Source organism: Rattus norvegicus, chromosome 6 (genome assembly GCF_036323735.1).
Source record: "Rattus norvegicus strain BN/NHsdMcwi chromosome 6, GRCr8, whole genome shotgun sequence".
Lineage (NCBI taxonomy): Eukaryota > Metazoa > Chordata > Mammalia > Rodentia > Muridae > Rattus > Rattus norvegicus.
Genome location: NC_086024.1, coordinates 120,323,653 through 120,343,612, shown reverse-complemented (window position 1 = coordinate 120,343,612; position 19,960 = coordinate 120,323,653).

Genomic DNA, 19,960 nt, shown 5'->3' with positions numbered 1-19,960 from the left:
GGCTGTGATTCTGTCTAAACAGATTGATTCATGTACCCTTTGGTTTAAATCTTTTAATGCCTTTGGTGTTAATATTTCATCAATATGTAAAAGGCACAGGTGGCACAAATGACTCACAACTTTGAATATATATTTAGATAGAAGAACATATCCACTCTTGAATAGCTGTCAGGAGTTTTAAAGCCCCTTGCTATATTTTTTTCTCCTTTTATTTCACACCATTCCTTGCAGAAAACGGAGGAAACACTTTCTAGTAAAGCCACACTTTCTCCACTCGAGATGCCCTAAATTTGCATTTTCTTCAGCTCACGATTTTTACAACTTCGTGTCTTTTAAAGATTGGTTCAGAAACCCAACAACAGAACAAAATAGAACTTTCTGAGAATTAAGGGCTAGGAAGGCTAGGTGTGAAAGCAATCAATGTTGTTTTCCCCAGAGCTTCCTAGGTAGAACACAGGAGATCAGATAAGTGGTCTTGCTCTCGAGGGATAAGGGGTTGAGTCTCCCCAATGCTATCAAACCTTTCGATTTCACATGCTCAAATAACTGGTTGGACACATTTTCCCACCCTTTTGAATTTTGTTAGGCCTGGCCCTCCCTTGAGACCATTTCTTTTTTGTTGTTCCATTGCTTTTATCTAAACAATGCAAACCGTTTAAATAAGGGCTTAGTCTATTCCATTGGACCCACGTGATTTCTAGTTTTCACTTACACAGCTCGGTGTCTGCTTGCAGCTCCCTTTCTCCTACGGCCACTCCCTCTCCCACAGCCTGTCACACTGTTTAATGACACATACTGACTTAGTTTTCTGATTTAGTTTAATCATGGAAATCCTTCTTTTGAAAAAAAGCTAACCTTTATTTTGTTTCTGTTCATTTGTTTCCCACTGGAAGAACATCTGAACATCTACTGTTCAAGCTCAGGAAAGCAAATCCACAGGAGTTTTCTTAATAGTCCAGAAAGCAGGACCAGGTTTCATTTGTGATGGGGAAACCCATACAACTGTAGTAATGCTGAAAATTGTGGTCTAAACAGACATGTTTTATATACATATATATGTATATATACATACATTTATATATATTTATATATGTTAGCTATACATGGAAGAATATAATTTCAACTTTTAAAAATCATACCAGATACAATGTGAATATTTTAAAGGTTTTAAATCTTATTGAGGGAATAATTTACTTTTAATGTTAAAATTCTACAAATGTGTATGCCGTACATCTATATGAAAGAACAATTTGAATAGTTTTCTAACAGTGCCCTTTTGCCTCAGGATGTGCCTTCTTCATAGTAAGAACATAGTCACTATGTCTTGTGAATATGCTCTTTGGGAATTTTTAAATAAAAGAGCTGAAATCATCCTTGCTGGTCATTATCTGAAGGTGCCTCTGGCCTCTCCCCTTTTTCACTTTCTTTGTGTTCCTTTTGTGCCTTGGATATAATCTGTGATGGCATTTCTATTTTAATGATATGTTTACAATCTTCTTGTCTCCTTAAATGGTGAGGTTTTTCAAAGCTGGGGGTCACGTTTATTAATTTGGGGACTTCTAATCTCTAGGACTGCACATGGCAATTATAAGTAATTAATGCCACGATGCACACATCCAGCAAGTGCATAGGTGAAAATGTTACAGGACATCCGTCCAAACCTGGAGCCAGGTATTAGCTTTATGATCCCTGTTTTCATGGTAAGACATCTTTTAGTTCAAGTCAGAGACAGATAGATCAAAGAGGGCGATGCGTTCCACTGTTGGACAAATTAGACAAATGTGTTCAGCAGTTTTTTAGGGTCCTTTTGGTATCCTGGGAATGTTCACCCCTTTGTTGTTCTGGTGGAAAGTGTTTTACAATACAATTCTGCTCCTTTCGTTCCTCTGATGGATGGAAGACTCTCTTGACCACCCCATAGTTGTTCGAACTCCACGTCGAGACAAAATGAGGTTAATTATATGTAATATTATCAGAAGTTGACACTGATGTGATAGGAAAACAGCTATTTCCATATAGAACCAACCTTCTGAGGAAGAAGATCTATTTCAGACTGAAGAGTTAACGAGGGACATACTTTGATTATAAAATACAGTCGTCTCTGCTCCATAATATCATTTTTGCCAGATGTATTATAGTATATGACCATACATTTGTATATAGTATTTAACCATTTTCTGTAGCTCCTTGAGGAGGCTTGGAAAAATTGCTTAATATGTAAAAGTGCTCACCAAATTTGAGAGAGCTGAGATTGATCACTGAGATAGAACCATGTGATGGAAGGAGAGAAATAAGCCATTAAGGTATTCTAACCGCTATGTAAATGCAGACAACAGACACACACACACACACACACACACACAGAGAGAGAGAGAGAGAGAGAGAGAGAGACAGAGAGACAGACAGAGAGACAGAGAGACAGAGACAGAGAGAGAGGGAGACAGAGAGACAGAGGGGCAGAAACAGACAGGGAGAGAAAGAGCAGAGACAGAGACAGGGAGACAGAGACAGAGAGACAGAGACAGAGAGACAGAGAAAGAGAGATAGAGAAGAGTATAAATAAATGTAAGAATAGTTGGATGAAATAATTAGCTTAATACATTTGTTAAATGCTACAAAGATGCAATATGAGGAAGCTATCCAGGTTATCTCCATGGGAATATAAAGAACATAAGAGAACAGAGAAGAACTTTTTCACTTGGCAGTATCTTGCCTTATTTTTCTATTTACTGGGATAAAATACTCTAACAAAAGCAATGTAAGGGAGAAAAGTTTGATTTTGGATTTACTTTCATCCTAACAGAGAAGTAAAGGCAGCAGTAGCTTAAAGCAACTCTCTAAACCTTATCCCCAGTGACAAAATGTAAGGAGATAAATACATTGTAAGTATTAGCCTGCTATCTATATGTATGCAGTCCAGGACCTCTTATGTAAGTACTAGTACTGCCCTCACTTAAGATGGAGTTTTCCACTTCAAGGAACAAAATCAAGATAATCTCCCATGGGCTTGTATGTAAACTAACATCCCACAAGTGTAACAGGAAAATTTTCTCCTAGGAGATTTTAGATCCTAGACATATGACAATTAGTACTAATGGTTATAGAGAGGGAGTATGCATCTTGAGAACTTCCCTGAGTTGATATTTATCAAGACTGAACTTGGTTCCAAATCCCAAAATGTCATCTCTCTTACTGATGAAGAGGAAGCAGCCAGCATTCTGCCAAATTTTGGAACACAGATCACTCATATTAAATCTCCTTTCAGACAGCCAGTAGACAGACATGCTTCTAGAGTTTTGAATTATCGTTCTGACGTGAATACAGAACAGAACTGTAAGATACCAAGCATTTAGTCGCTTGAGAGTTTGGAAGTCTAGGATATTTGTGGAAAATCAAAACACATTCCTATTTGTCTTTTGACCTGAGCTATATGGGTTTGTTTAGTCTACACTTCCCAGTCAAAGAGTCTTATCGACTGTCGTTGGCAAACGAACCACTGAGTTTATGGTAAGAAGCTGAGTGGTTCCTGACCACACATTGGGGAAACCATGTGGGTAGTAGTGTTAACATTGCACTTTCCAGGACTGTAAAGACCTTTCTTCATTTGGCAAAAAAGATGCAATGCGCAGTTTTGAGAATGATGGGAAACAATACTTAACTTTATAACCTTGAATCACATCCTTTCTCTTAATGACTCTAACAGGACAACTGAAATTTATATTGCCTGATTGAAAAGAAGCTTTATTTGACCCAAGCACAACATAAGCTTTCCACAACTTCCCTAGTTTCCAAGCCATAAAAAATAAATGCCGAGACTTTGTGCCTTACAAGGCAAAATAAATGGGATAACATTTTACTGGTAAACAATCAATAGCCTTTAAAATAACCCAGACCCTTATTCCCTCATTTCATACAGGGGCAATGTTTGATTTGGGCCCTTTATGGTTTTTCCAGTAGAACTCAAAACATTTTAGCCTTGGCTTTGTAAGTAGACTCTTTGGGAATAAAATAATGCTGTATGCCACAACTAATTTTAGTATGTGAATTAATTGCAATAATGCTTAGAACATATATCATTTTTGAGTAGCATTTTTGAAATAAAGAAAGCTGCCAATATTAAAGTTATTGTTTAAAGAATTCGAGCGGTTGGTTGTTGATATCCTAAAGATACACTGATTTTCTTTGAAGTGAAGCAACTTCATGGTTATAACATTATCTCTTCCCTGTGGAGATCAACAAACTGAGTTTAACAGCTGGCTTTTACACTGGCTATATGGCTTTAGACAAAGTTGTACTCTTAATTTTCTTATCAGAGAAATAGGCACAGTGATACCAGTTCCTCGTATTCTGCAAAGATAATGAGGAATACAAGCATAAAGTTGCACGTTATCTCTGTTTTTAAAACTTTAACGAGTCAACATAATCCTTGGTTCTCAGATCCAGAAATTCTGATGCAGCATATCTTGCACGGGACTGCAATATTTTTTTTCTGTTGGTTTTTTGTTTGTTTGTTTATTTGTTTGCATTTTCTTTGAAGAAAAACATTCCACAGATACAGTCCTAATGGATTATTGATGATAAATAGTAACTCACTTAGATGTAACTGGAAATCACTTAGGAGACAAACCACTGGACATGTCTGTGAGCGACCTTTGAAATTGTGTTCACTGAGGTGGGAAAAACCAACCTAAGTGCAATAATGGTCTGAATAACTAGGAGAGAAAACTTAATGATCTCTGTTTTCAGGCCCTAGGAACACTGTAACCAGCTACTGCGTGCCCTTTGGCAACAACTCCACACCTTGATGGACTGTAGCCTTCAATTGTGAGTCAAAATATATTTTCTTTCATAAAATTCTCTTGTCAGATATTCTTTCATGGCAAGGAAAAAATGAATCCTTCACAGAGTATTAAAGATAGAATTTATGAGTATTGGAGCAGGTCTGTAAAGCTTACTAAGTCAGTGATTTTAATCAATAAATTTGCATGTATTTTGAGTTTCCCCAAGTAATATGTTCATGTTGAAAATAATGGGTTTTTACATCTCTTAATATAATGGTCTTGGAAAATTACATATTATAGATGTCAATACTATTACGGCTAGTAGTAGTAGTAGTGTGTGTGTGTGTGTGTGTGTGTGTGTGTGTTTGTGTGCTCGCGTGCACGCGAGTGTGTGAAATTGCTCTGATTGATCACTTTCTGTCTTATTCCCTTGAAAGAGTATCTCTTGCTAAGTTTGGAGCTTGGCTGTCAATAATCACAGTAGCCTTCCTATCTTTGTTTCCTTAGGTTACAGGTATGCTAAGGGCTCTACCTGACTTTTTACATGGGTGCTAGAAGTTTGACTTCTACATGCTTGCACAGCAAGCTTTCTTTCCCACTAAGACACCCACTCCCTTTGAACAATAATTTTAAACTTTTATTTAATAAAATTATACTTGAGAAAGATAAGGCTCTAACTTGCAACTGCACAATTTGTTAGTTACAGGGTCTAATTGAAAAAATCAAATGCTTTTAAATGTTAATAATAATTAAATTTCTGTATCAAAAGTAGTGAGCCGTATAACTGAAATCTTTTTACATGCCAGGTAATTACCACATCTGTCTAAATCTTGCTCTTAATGTATATATCCGTATGTCACTGCACATGAATCTTTCAAAATTGATTTGTCTTTCAAAGTTAATTTTTGATGATGTTAACTTTTATTATTCAAAAGTATTTTTGATTCTATTTGTTTTAGAATTTGAATTTCTATTCATGTCTATGTAATAATGTGTCTTAAAATGTGTAAATATATGGAAAAAGATGTCTTAACACATTCCTTTGTTCTATTCTGGCTCTATTTAATTTTAGTCTAATACTCAGAGACTCTGGATTTGCTCACAGATTTAAAATCTCTTCCAGGTTGTCCCAAGGAAAAGTATGTGTGCGTGCATGTGTTTGTGTGTGTGTATAAAATTAAAATTTGTTGCTTTTTTTCCTTTTACTTAATTTCCAAACATTAAAATTACAGCTGTTGCTGTAAGACTTTAAACTTAGCAAAGGGTGAATTTAATGTATCAAATCTGGTATTTATCTTTTTTGGCAGCCTCAGACTGCAAATGAAATTTCCAGGTATATTATGGTGTAAAAAACACTCCTAATGTATGGTCTGAGAAGTCCTTAGTTTCAACAAAACCTTGGGGAATCAGGTTTAATTCTTATATTTATCTAGACTTCCTAGTTGAACATATGTACCTAAAATAAACACTTTAATTTGAGCAATCAATTAAAAATTGGTTAGGTGTCTATTCCATATCTAGGCATGACTATGAATGCCAATCCAATTCTTCTGGTTTCTTTCCTTTGTTTTTGGCTAAACTCAGAACACATGTACTGAGATTAAAAGAACATTCTTCATCATGAAAATATAAGACATAGTTATAGAGGAATATTTCATATTTCCAGTGTTTGGACTAAAACAGCACCGTGAAACATCGTGAAAGGAGCTGTGAAGCAGATCCCAGCCCTGTCTCAAAAGTCAGATTTTTGTCATCTTTAATTTCCTGAAGGTGATAATGAGATCCACCAGATAGAAATTGGCCTCTCATTTTACCAAAAAAAAAATACTGTAAATTCTCTTATCTCAGAGGAAGATTCTTCATTTCTCTTCTAGATGAAAACTTTCCTGACTTCCTAGATTGAGATTTTTTTCAACATGTTAATCAAATCACTCCACTATTTTTCTGAATCCATCTAGGATAAACTCACACACTCTGTTTAAAACTGGTCCCAAATCATTAATAAAGTTTTAGCTTTTCATCTAGAAGATTTTTAATTTTTGAAGTCAGGCCAAGCCTAATCACAGTGTCCTAAACATATTTCATACATTTATCTTCTGAACCTTTATGGACACAGAGAAATAATAAAATATATGCACAATTTTCCCATGGTCTCTAGCATACCCTACTTAAAGCCTCTATAATTTTCTGATAGCAAACATGTTGGGAGGAGATTCTCTTTTAGTATTTGGTCTTTTCTGTTGGACCAGATATTGGTCTTCAGATATATTTTAAGACAGTAGCTTAACGGCAATGTTTCTTCGTATTATCTGCTACTTGAGCTTGAGTCCAGACACATCTTCTAAGTACCTTGGAATTTCATGAGTAATGGGTAGCTCTTGGTGGGCTCCTGTATAGCTTTCAGATGAGGTGATAGAAGCTGGTTGCCAGGACAACCAATCATGTGTTTAATGAATAGGAGCTTTTAGCACCTACTTTCTTTTTTGTTGTTTTTTTCTTTTATTGTATATTTTTGTTACTTATGTTTCAAATGTTAGCCTCTCTCCCAGTTTCCCCTCCATAAACCACTATCCCATTCCCCCATCCCTTCCTCAATGAGGGTACTCCCTAACCCACTCACTCACTCCCACCTCCCCATCCTGGCTTCCCCTATGCTGGAGCATGAAGCCTTTACAGGACCAAGAGCCTCTCTCCTTCCACTGATGCCTGACAAGGTCCATCCTCTGCTTGAGCCATAGGTTACTCTAAGTGTACTCTTTGGTTGGTGGTTTAGTGTCTGGGAGCTCCAGATTTTGGGTTAAAATCACAATCCATTTTCATGTCAGAGGACTTTAAGAATGGCATGTGTGGTAGGCTGATATTGTTTTTCTTCCTATGGGGTTCTAAACCCATTCAGCTCCTTTAGTTCTTTCTCTAATTCCTCCAATGGGGTCCCTGTGTTCAGTCCAATGGTTGGCTGTGAGCATCCGCCTCTGTATTTGTCAGGCTCTGGCAGAGCATTTCAGGAGACAGCCATATCAGGCTCCTGTCAGCATGCACCTCTTAGCATCCCCAGTAGTGACTGGGTTTGGTGACTGCAAGTGCAATGGATCCCCATGTGTGATAGTCTCTGGAGGCCTTTCCTTCAGTCTCTGTTCCATAGTTCCTACTGTGAGATTTTGTTCCACTCCTAAGAAATACTGAAGCATCCATACTTTTGTCTTTCTTTTTCTTGAGCTTCTTGTGTTCTGAAAATTGTACCTTGGGTATTCCAAACTTTTGGGCTAATATCGTTTAATAGTGAGGACATATTATGTGTATCCTTTTGTGTTTGTTTTACCACACTCAAGATGATATTTTCTAGTTCAATCCATTTGCCTAAGAATATCATGAAGTCATTGTTTTTAATAACGGAGTAGTATACTGTTGTGTAAATGCACTACATTTTCTGTATCCATTCCTCTGTTGGAGGGCATGTGGGTTCTTCCCAGCTTGTGGCTATTATAAATAAGGTAGCTGTGAACATAGTGGAGCACGTGGTCCTGTTACATGTTGGAGCATCTTCTAGGTATATGCCCAGGTGTGGTATAGCTGGGTCCTCAGAACTCCCTGAAAGACAGGGATTAGAAGAATGAGTTTATCAGCAATGGGCAGTACTGTAGATAATTATGCATGAATAGTGAAACCTCTAGACAACATCAAAGTACATAGTATGATTGTATTTATAATTAAGCCTGTGGAGATTTTTGGAGAGCCTGGCATGATTGTGGAATTAGTGAGTACACAGATCTAAACTCCTTTTCATTTCACCTATACAATTTAGTATAGTGTTTACTATTAAATCAATAATCACAAGAGTTTTAAGAACTCTGTAAGCCACTCAACCAAATCAATTGTGAAGAAAGAAATACAGAGTCATAGCCGCTAATAAGCCTGGATTGAAACATATGCTTTCTATTGACATCTGGAGTGGAGGCAGTTTTATATGATGGCCTTTTGACCCTTAGAAACTTTTATGTTCTCTAAGTACGAAGTGTCAGACCTAAGGTATCACTTGATGTCTTTTGATGCATTTCCAAAATTAATTTGTTTGCATGACTTGGTAGCCATATGTAAAATATTTATTACTAATACTTCTTTTGGTTTCAACTCAGTCATATTGACATATGAATATTGACATATTTCAAGTGATTATAAAAATAGAAATGGCCCTTCTGGTTTGGGCCTGTGGCCAGAGCTGACACTGGTACACAGCTCTCTGTACCCATATCCTGCTTAGAGAAAGCTGATCTCCAGGAGTGCTGACTCAGAGGCTTACAGGAGGGTCAAGTTACTGTCAGAGACAGCAAGACCAGCTAACACCAGAGATGAGCAAACGGCAAGAGGCAAGGGCAAGAACCTAAGCAACAGAAACCAAGGCAACTTGGCATCATGAGAACCCTGTTCCCCCACCTCAGTAAACCCTGGATACCCCAACACACAAGAAAAGAAAGATTTTGTTTGAAAATCACAATCCATGTTCATGTTAGAGGTCTTTAAGAAGGGCATAAAAGCTCCCTTAATGAAATATAAGACAACACTGGTAAACATGTAGAAGCCTTTAAAAAGGAAACACAAAAATCCATTACAGAATTACAGGAAAACACAATGAAACAGGTGAAGGAGTTGAACAAACCATCCAGGATCAAAAAATGGAAATAGAAACAATAAAGAAATCACAAAGAGAGACAACCCTGGAAATAGAAAACCTAGGAAAGACATCAGGAACCATAGACACAAACATTACCAACAGAATACAAGAGATAGAAGAGAGAATCGCAGGGCAAAAGATACCATAGAAAACATTTACACAACCATCAAAGAAAATGTAAAACACAAAAAGCTCCTAACCCAAAACATCCAGGAAATCCAGGACAAAATGAGAAGATCAAACCTAAGGATAATTCATATATATGACAGCAAAGGTTCCAAACTTAAATGAGCAGTAAATATCTTCAACAAATTCATAGAAGAAAATTCCCTTAACCTAAAGAAAGAGATGTGCATAAACATACAACAAGTCTACAGAATTCCAAATAGATTGGGCTGGAAAAAATTCCTCCTGTCACATAATAGTAAAAACACCAAATGCACAGAAAAAGGAAAGAATATTAAAAGCAGTAAGGAAAAAAGTCAAGTAACATATAAATGCAGACCTATCAGAATTACACCAGCCTTCTCGCCCAGAGTCTATTTAATCTTGAAGATCCTGGGCAGATTTAGGGAACACAAATATCCAGCAAAAGTCTCAATCCACATAGAGGGAGAAACCAAGATATTCCATGACAAAACCAAATTTATGCAATATCTTTCTACAAATCCAGCCCTAAAAAGGTTAATAGATAGAAAACTCCAGCACAACAAAGAAAACTGCACCCTAGAAAAAGCAGGAAAGTAATGTAATTTTAACAATCCAAAAGAAGATAGCCACACAAACATAATTCCACCTCTAACAAAAATAACAGGGAACACTGATCAATGGTCCCTAATATCTCTCAACATCAATGGACTCAATTCCCCAATAAAAAGACAAAGACTGACAGAGTGGATACATAAACAGGACCTAGCATTTTGCTGCATGTAGGAAACATACTTCAGTGACAAAGACAGATACTACCTCAGAGTGAAAACTTGAAAAAATATTTTCCAAGCTAATGGCCCCAAGAAACAAGCTTTAGTAGCAATACTAATATTGAATAAAATTGACTTTCAATCAAAAGTTATCAAAAAGATAAGGAAGGACACTTCATATTCATCAAAGGAAAAATCCACCAAGATGAACCCTGAATCCTGAATATCTATGGTCCAAATGCAAGGGCACTCACTATTCCTCCACTATAGCTCTGTAGACTTCGTCAAGTTTAAAATTCAAGCTAACTAAGAGTGCAAACTAATTCAGAATTACTCTCTGTTCTTTTGTTTCTATCTAACTCCGATTTATTATTTTTTTAATCTAGGGAAACTCAATAAGATTGAAAAAAATTGTGTCTTTGAATCAAGGTTTTAAATTGCTTAAATGTGTGAATTATTCCTCTTTTAACCCTTAACCAGTTGAGACACTATGAGTCACTTTGTTTCAGTCTCTCTTTCAGAGCTTGTTGTTCAGAACATGACACCATGACACCCTCCTAATGAAACCCTGGTGGAGTCTTAGAACTCTGTGGCAAAAGCTATTTCTCCCATAATTTGGCCAATATTCAAATGGTGCAAACAAAATCAGATTTTGATTTTCTTCCGCATTTAATTTAGTTTTAGACAAAAGCTACTATCTCCTTTAGATACATCTTTACTAAAAATCATTTGTCAAAAGAGAGAGAAAAATACTTAAGTCATTTAGTTCAGCAGCTGCTTTACAGAATTCTAGGGAAAGAATCATTGTGGGATTTACACGTAAGAAGCCTAAACAAAAACCAATGATTCATATGTGACCATGTCCATTCCTGTGTTAAAAAGGGAAGAAATACTTTTGTGAGAATGGATTGCCCCTAACTCTCATTCCTTTTTGTAGTCTTTTCAATCTCACTATGTAATTAATAGATGATAAGTTGTTCCAGGTAGGAGTTTTCTCCTTATGACAAACACATATATACACAAACAATGTTGAATAGTAGGTTTGCCTAGAAGTACATGTAAATATTGGCATGGTCATGTATTTCACAGTGTGTTTATATTTGATAAACCTGTGACAATTACTAAAACCACCATAATATGTTTTTTAGAAGCAAAATAGGTTCTCTAGATCCATAACTTGATAAATGATTCAGAGACAGAAAGATATGCATTATATGGGCCACTAATCTGTCATATGGAATAGAACCTACCTTCTTCTGAAACTTTTAATTCTGCCACATTGATCTAAACACTCCTAGGAGAGCCTAACTTTCTTCCTCGTACCTATCTGTCTATAAGGTGGTGATATCTGATTTAATAAATCTCTTACTCATGAGGTGTTGTCATTTGAATGAGAACAACCCCCATAAGCTCATATATTTCTGTGTTGTGTCAGCAGGAAGTAGTGTAATAAGAGATGTGGCCTTGTTGAATGAAGCATCTTAGTGGAGGTCCAAGGCAGTCCCGGTGCCTCTTATTCCTGCTGCCTGTAGATCCAGATGTAGATCTCTCATCCCCTTCTCCAATACCATGTCCACTTGCATGTTACCATGCACTCCGCTATGATAATAATAGACTTAACCTTTGGAACTCTAAACAAACCCCAATTAAATGCTTTCCTTTATGAGAGTGTTTTATGGTCATGGTATGTCTTTTCAGCAACAGAATGATGACTAAAATACAAACCCAATGCAATGTCTGTCTTGACTGAGATCCTGAAATCTTTCAATTATTATCAGCTTTCTCCTCTACCATCTCATTGCATTAGTTAAAGGACCCAGTAGTCTGTTCAGTATCTGTAGCGTTGCCCTGGAAAGCATAACTCACAATTTGAGAAGGCCCAGTCACTGTGGTGGTTTTACATTAAGCAAACTCAACTAATGCGCCATCTTTGTCACTGACAGTATGGCTGTCACATAGGGATTTCCACAGCAGTACAAGAGTATAAGTACCAAAAAGAATGATTTGATCCCATGCCAGTATCCCCAAATGCTCACGGATGAGAAAGCATTGAAATGGCAGAAGGTGCTAAATTAATCCAACTGGGAAAATGTCTAAAAAGGTAAATATGATGTCTAAAAATTTAAAAAGGATAAAGATATCCAATATGAGACAGGATAGAATAGGAACCAATAGATGGCCTTGCATATTAAGGGAACACACCTCATTTGGGAGATTATTTGCTGTTCATATGGGATCTATAATTGAATCATTGTGACATATTTATCCTACTATGGTTTGTTTGTTTATTGTTTATTAGTTTCTTATTTATTTAAAACAAGGCCTCATGTACTTTGGGCTTGCACCAAACTTACGACATTGTTGGTAAAAATTCTAACCTCTGACTCTTCTTTTGTTCCTCTCCAAAGTGCTGAAATTACATAAGCTCATAATGACACTGGGCTTTCTTCATTACTTATGCTGTTTATTGGTATAATATAAATAGTTTATATCATATTGAGTTGAGAAACGTGATGAAAGGGAGGAAGAACTAAAATTTACTCAGAATATATATATATATATACATATATATATATGTAGTGTGTGTGTGCATGTGTGTGTGTGTGTGTGTGTGTGTGTGTGTGTGTGTGTGTGTATTTAAGTGCAGGTATATTAAATCATCTAAATTTTAAACCTACACTCAATAACAAGTTTCTAACATCATTACTGACTTTTAAATGCTGGTTGTTAATAGTCTATTTAATGTTATCATTGTATCAATGAAGATAGAAAAGGATTACCATCATATTACATCAAAACCAAACTAGGCAAATATAAAATTAATAGGTATAAATTGGTAAAGAATATACAACAAAAACCACCATAATCTCAGTTGAACTTAATTGAGAAACTAAATGTAGTCACACGGTTATGGATTTAACAATAGTGAAAACAGCTCAACTCTCTCTGAAGTGGCTAGAGGAAACTTTGTTATTATGTAATTCCCAATTGATTTTAAATCTACACTTAAAAGAAAACTTTGATTAGACATGTGTTGAAGGTCTATTGTTCAAATAATTAAAATAAATGTTTTAAAATTATTTGTCTGCATTGCTGCGAGAAAGGAATTAATCATCATGGTTCTGCATTTACATTGTGAGTTTTGACAAATTCTAAATAGTAAATGCAGAGACATGATGGAAAATGACTAAGAACTTCTGTGATAGTGTTAGAGAGAAGAGAGACTGACCTAAGCAAATAGCAAGTGGTCAAAATTTGGGTGAGCCACACAAACGGAACCAAGGCTGAAATTGACTTAGTCACAGGCTCTGTTTCAGAAAGACCTTGGTCCAGGTGTGGAAACATCAGTGCCCTTCTATCTGATTAGCACCCCAGCATGCAAGGGACTCAAAACCCCTGTCTGTTCTATTGTTCTGTCTTCGGTTTATACATCTTATGACTAAAATCTTGAGGCCGAATGAACAATGGACGGAACACATGCCAGCCACTAGTCTGAGGGGAGGAAACAGCTGGGGAACAGTACTACCCACAGCCAATGAACAGAAAGATAAGAACTCGCTGGCTCATTTCTACATGAAGGCATTAGACAGCAAAACAGAAAAATCACTGTTTATTAAGAAGGATAGCAGATATCTGAGGTCAGAGGAATAATACATCTCCCCTCAAAAACGAAATTTCAATTTTCAAAATTAACCAAAACTAGAGGAACCTGCCAAAATTATTCCCAAAAAAGTACTCTCACCAAACATGTTACAACCAACTGCAATGGTTTGTCATATACAGACTGCCCACAGTGATCAAACTTACTTGGTATGTGTTTCTTGGAAGTGAAAGTCATACAATCACTGAAGGACTTCTAGGATGAGTTCTGAGTCAAACTTTTGTGACTAGTAGTTGGTAGTTCTTAAGCATATAGTTTTCATGTTAGTCATTTAATTTTTCTTGATAACATTGAAAATTAGTTTTTCTTTGTGGCTTAGGTTATGTTTTTTTAATACCACACTAAGGAGGAGTCTGAAAGTGTTGCATGAAGAATAATGAACTACATTGACGACTTTTAAGAACACTTAAAGGCTTTCTCTGTGTATTTATGATTTTTCAAATGTTGTATAGTCATTTCTACTCTATCTGAAAGCTGTATTAAAAACATTTGATAATTCCTCTTTATAAGATTATAGTTTGTAACTTATATGTGCCTTTTTTCACTGATAAATTAAGGAGAAACTGGTATCTCAGTGTATGATATTATGCATCGATTTCTGTGGACCTTATTTGGTTAAAAATATATTAGCATAATTCTGTCTCAAGCAAATGTAAGGCTGTATTCTTAAACTCAACCAGAAAGTCAAGAATAGCACATCATTTGTTCATTTTTAGCTAGGCAACTGGCTATTTTCGCTGGTTTGTTTTGTACTTTTCTGATGGGGGAATTTAAGTCGATTATTTCAGTTTGGATAATACATCACGAACACTCTCTAATCAATTCTAAAACAGTAGCCACAGGATATATGTAATGGAAATTCTTTAATATTACAGATGGTCAGACAGCCCGTGGGAACAAGTCTAGTGGGCATTCTGTGAAAGTCATTTCTGTAGAACTTAATCCAACAGGACTTCTAGACTACTGCAACTTGGAGTTGAGCAAAAATTTCTCCCATTTATGTCTGACTTTCAGACCTTTTACAGATAATTTTGCAAATTGAGAGCACAGTGTTTATCTGTCTAACTCAGGGGGAATTCATGTTTATGGATAACCTGAATCCACAGTGAAGTTCAATTATGATGCAGAGGAATGAAAGCCATCAATAAACACTTTACTGAATCTATCTAGTTCATAAAAGAAGGTATTTTCTTAAAAATTGGTTTTTATCCCACTTTTGTAAAGAACATTTAACTCTAGAAGCTATTCCACAAATGGCATAAATGTGGTTAATTAAGTTAATGGACTCAGAAATATGGCAGTGATATTTCCTTTTCTAAACCATATATAGTTCTCTTTAGATATGGTTAATTTCATTCATTTTGTTTTATCCCATTCTATAACCAACATCACAAAATAGACCACTAAGGGTGATACTAAAATATTCAATGTAATCAATGCTCAAGAGTTAAAGTTTTATTTTATAAAATACAGATCAGTTTAGTCTTATTATACATTGTAAGAAGACCTCTGTTTATTGACATAATACATTTAAAATCACCTGAATCAGCAATGAATTGAGCCTATTTTGGGACTGTGTCTGTGTCCATTTCCGTGTCCGTGTCCGTGTGTGTGTGTGTGTGTGTGTGTGTGTGTGTGTGTGTGTGACAGAGAGAGAGGGAGGGAGGAAAGAGAGAGAGAGAGAGAGAGAGAGAGAGAGAGAGAGAGAGAGAGCTTACCAGTGTTTGCATGCCATGAAATGTATGGTGTCAGAGGAAATTTTTCAGGGGTGGATACTTACTGCCCATTACTGTCTACCTTGTTTGCAATGTCCCTTGTTTGCAGATGAATCCCACATCTGACATGGCAAGGCACCTTCTATTCGATCCTCTAGTCTTCTACCCACAGCACAATCTTACTGTAGGAAACCTGAGATTAAAGATGCTCAACTTTATCTTTTTATGGAGATCTAAGAATTTGAACTCAAGTCACCAGATTTACTTATCAGGTGATTTTACCCACAAACCCATTCTCCTTTCTGTAGAGCCACCTATTTAAAACTCACCAGAGCAAAATTGTGATTAGTGTCTTACTCCTCTCTGAATCTAGAGGTACTTATGTTTTAACAGACACAAATATCTCTTGCTCCTGAATATATCCTAAATCTGAGGTCTGAAATTACAAAAAATTAAGACCTGATTTTCAACTTTCCAAAAAAAAAAATCAGTTCAATGGCCCTTAGAAAAATTGGTGGTATTTTCTTGCTGCCACTGTGAGCTTATAAATGGGAAATAGTTTATAATAAAGATGGCAGCTAGACTAAAAGTACTACCGATTCTGCCCAAATAAACAATCGGCAAGACCACACATGCTTTTCTCCCTGTGGTAGGACTTGGCTTTTGTTCTAACTCAACTGTGAATCAGGTGCAGTAAAATTTCCCTAAGCCAATGCCTGTTTATCCTAAAATAGTAATTAGGAATATATATTATCTTTTAATCAAATTGAAACTCGAAAAAAAAAGATGATGTAAACTTGCTTAACCTGTACAGCTTCCTTTTAACACTCTTGCTCTGAATATTTTTTTTCAGAATTGATAAAATATTTCATGAGATCTGGTACTGTAATTATGAAGCTATTATTAAGTTGTAAGTTAGTATTCAAATGCCTGTCTTCTACATTTGGCATGGAGAGTTACTGTAATAAGAAAGGACATTAATACAATTTTTCCTCTGTGATGGGTTTTCATGAGGTTCCAAAGATATAACAACATAGGCATATGGTTTTTATATAGCGTATTCTGTCATTATATTTAATTACAGCTTTTTATAGGATAAGTGTTTTCCCTGAATTAAAATCCAGAAAATTCATTGGGATACATCTGATTCCTGGAACACCTGTCATATATTGCCTCAGGATAACAATGGGCATTTGCCTAATTATTCTTCCCCATGTGCAATGTAGGAAAAGTTGTTAATCTTCACACAACCTCTTTCAGCAATGAAACGATTTCTGTACTTATAGGATAAGCATGCATGAAGAAGCTTACTTTATAAAAGTAGATAAACTGAGCTGGACATGGTGATGTGCACATGTAACTCCAGAAGTTGGGGGGCCAGGCAAAAGAGATGTATGCTTGCTTGATCTAAAAATGAGATCATGTCTAAATCAAAATTTTTAATATAATGTCTTAATTATGTTTTTTATTTCTGCGACAAGCCATCATGACCCAGGAAATTTCAAGAATAAAGAGGTTAATAAAGGTTTACAGAGAGATAGGGTCGAAAACCATCATGGCATGGATCATGGTGGCAGGTAGGCAGACATGATACTGGAGCAATAGCCGAGGATTTATATCTTGATCCATAAGCACAGGGCAAAGAAAACTAACTAGTAAGGATGTGGGCACTTGAAATCTCAAAGTTCATCACCGAGAACACACCTGCTCCAACAAGACCATATCTCTCAATCCTTTCCAAAGAGTTACACCAAGTGCGTACCACGTATTCAAATATATATATATATATATATATATATATATATATATATATATATATACATACATACATGTGAAGGCCAATCTCATTCAAACCAAGACATCTGGTAAGTAAACCATAAGCCATACTAATTTGAACTCATTCAAGCTTGGTTTAGAGAAAATAAAAAACTGGCAAATGCCCCCAGGAAGCTGAGTAGAAAAACAATGTATTTGCACAGATCATAACATTAAAAAATCCTAAGAACTTTTACAAACAAATCCCAAAAATATTGCTTGCAAGGCTTCATATTATTGAAACATCATTAGAGACTTCTGATGACCAGCTGAGGACGGCAGAATGTTAGTCCTAGAAAACCCATATGGGCACTGAAACATGATGTCTAAGGTTGCCAAGACTTTCCTTCCTATTCCAATATATTTTAAACTTCAAAAAGCACCAGCTAATAGGAAACTGATAATCTCAACTCTGGGAAAGATGAGCAAATGAAAATTACCTGCTTCAAGAGCACACTAGTCTCATTAAGTGCCTTCAAGTCTTAAAATTTGAAGAATGAAGAGGATTGTTACAGGCATTCAAAGTGAACCATTGTACTGATGTCCAGGATAGATGAAAGTTAGCAACTGGCTCACTGCAAGAAAGAGCTCTCTGTGAGATCCGAGTTAGAAAAGGTGGGGTTGAGAAATAGTATGGCCAATATGTAGGTTTGTTGTTACATGGATGTCAAGTAGAAAACTCAATGATAGAACAGGAACTCGTTTCCAGATACTTCAGCTCTGAGACTAGGAATAACTAGGTTGTGAAGGAAAGTGTGCACTTGGGGGTGGGTATCTGATTGTGCTAAATGAGTATAAATGTGCATTTAACTTAGATTTGGATCCGACTATTCCTTGGGGACAGTGGTCCAAGTCTATCTAAACTGGAGGAAGCAAGGTGACAAAGAGCCTGCACGCACTGATAACTTGTTTGACTGCAGTCATAATGTGGCCAGATAGTTCAAACTCCTGCTGCCTTAATTTCTCCCACTACAATTAATTTCACCTCGAACTTTGAACTATCGAAAATAACCTTCTCCTCTATTGAGATTTTTTGGTCATGGCATTAATTAAAAAAAAGTTGTATGCATGAAGAGAATACATTTAAATTGTAAATAAATAAAAAAAATCCCAAAAAAGAAAAAGAAGTTGTATTCAATTATTAATATGGGAATTTTGTCTGTATGTATTTTCACACAACACAAGACGGCATCAGATGATTGGGAGCCTTCATGTGAGTTGTGGGAATTGAACTCAGTACCTCTGAAAGTACAGCCAGTACTCTTAACCGCTGATCCATCTCTCCAACCCCTGGTCAGAGCATTTTGATCATAGCAACAAGAAAACAAAATGATACGGGGGCGTCAGTCACTAAGTCATCGATTATCATCTTGATGCAGCTCAGAACATGTTCATTTTTCCATTCTCGACATACATTCACCTAAAACCCTCCATAGTCACACTTTCAGGGACAAATATCTGTAGGCCAAACAATCTTAATATATGATGAGGAACTGGAGACCTAGTCCTCCAGGTAGCATAAAGGTCCAGGTGAGCGTGAGATGCTTGAGGTTGTTTCTCAGGGGATATACTGAAAACATACTGACCAAAATAAAAAAATAAGTAAGTATTTTAAAAATTAATAGTGATATGAACTACACTTCACAAAAAGCACAGTAAACTTTTAAAGAAAATCAAGAGTATCGCTGATGTTTTTGTTTGGTTTGGTTTGGTTTCTTCTGTTTTGTTTTTCTGTTGCTATTGTTCTTTAACTTTTTCCCTCAGATTTCTGTTGAAGCAATTTTATTAGTCCTCTTTGCAATTGGTGAGCTGTTCTTGGTTGTTTTCTGTCTTGCTTGTCTTTTTGTGTTCCCTTAAATGTGGCGTTCAATATGAGCCCCTCCTTCATCTTGCATCAGGGCTCCATCCAGCCCGAGAAGAGATAAACAAAGAGGCAAACAGATCACCTCTGTGAGAACATGTGTTTGGGAAATGTCTCCTGTGTGCTCCACTTTAAAGATTCAGAAAGTTGATAATCTTTCATCATGCTTGTAGCCATTTCTACCTAGCTGTGGATGATTTAACATGTAGCATATGGCTTAAACTTTTAAAATATTCATCGTAAAAGGAATCCATTATAGCCACTTGCTTGGAAATAAATTATTACCGAACCATGGTGGGAGAGGAAAAAAAAAACGACAAAATTGCTAAACATTATGAATTAAGCCAATATACTCAGAGCCAGAAAAGTGGCTGGGAGAGGAGGGTGTGCTGACCCTTTGTTTAAAACCTTAAAGTCTTACACAGAGAATGTATCTCAATGTCCCACAATTTTGGGACTGGTCTGTTGTCATGTTGAGAAACAAAGGTTTTGTTACTGGAGTCTACTATGTACTTGTTAGATAGGAAAGCAATTGTAT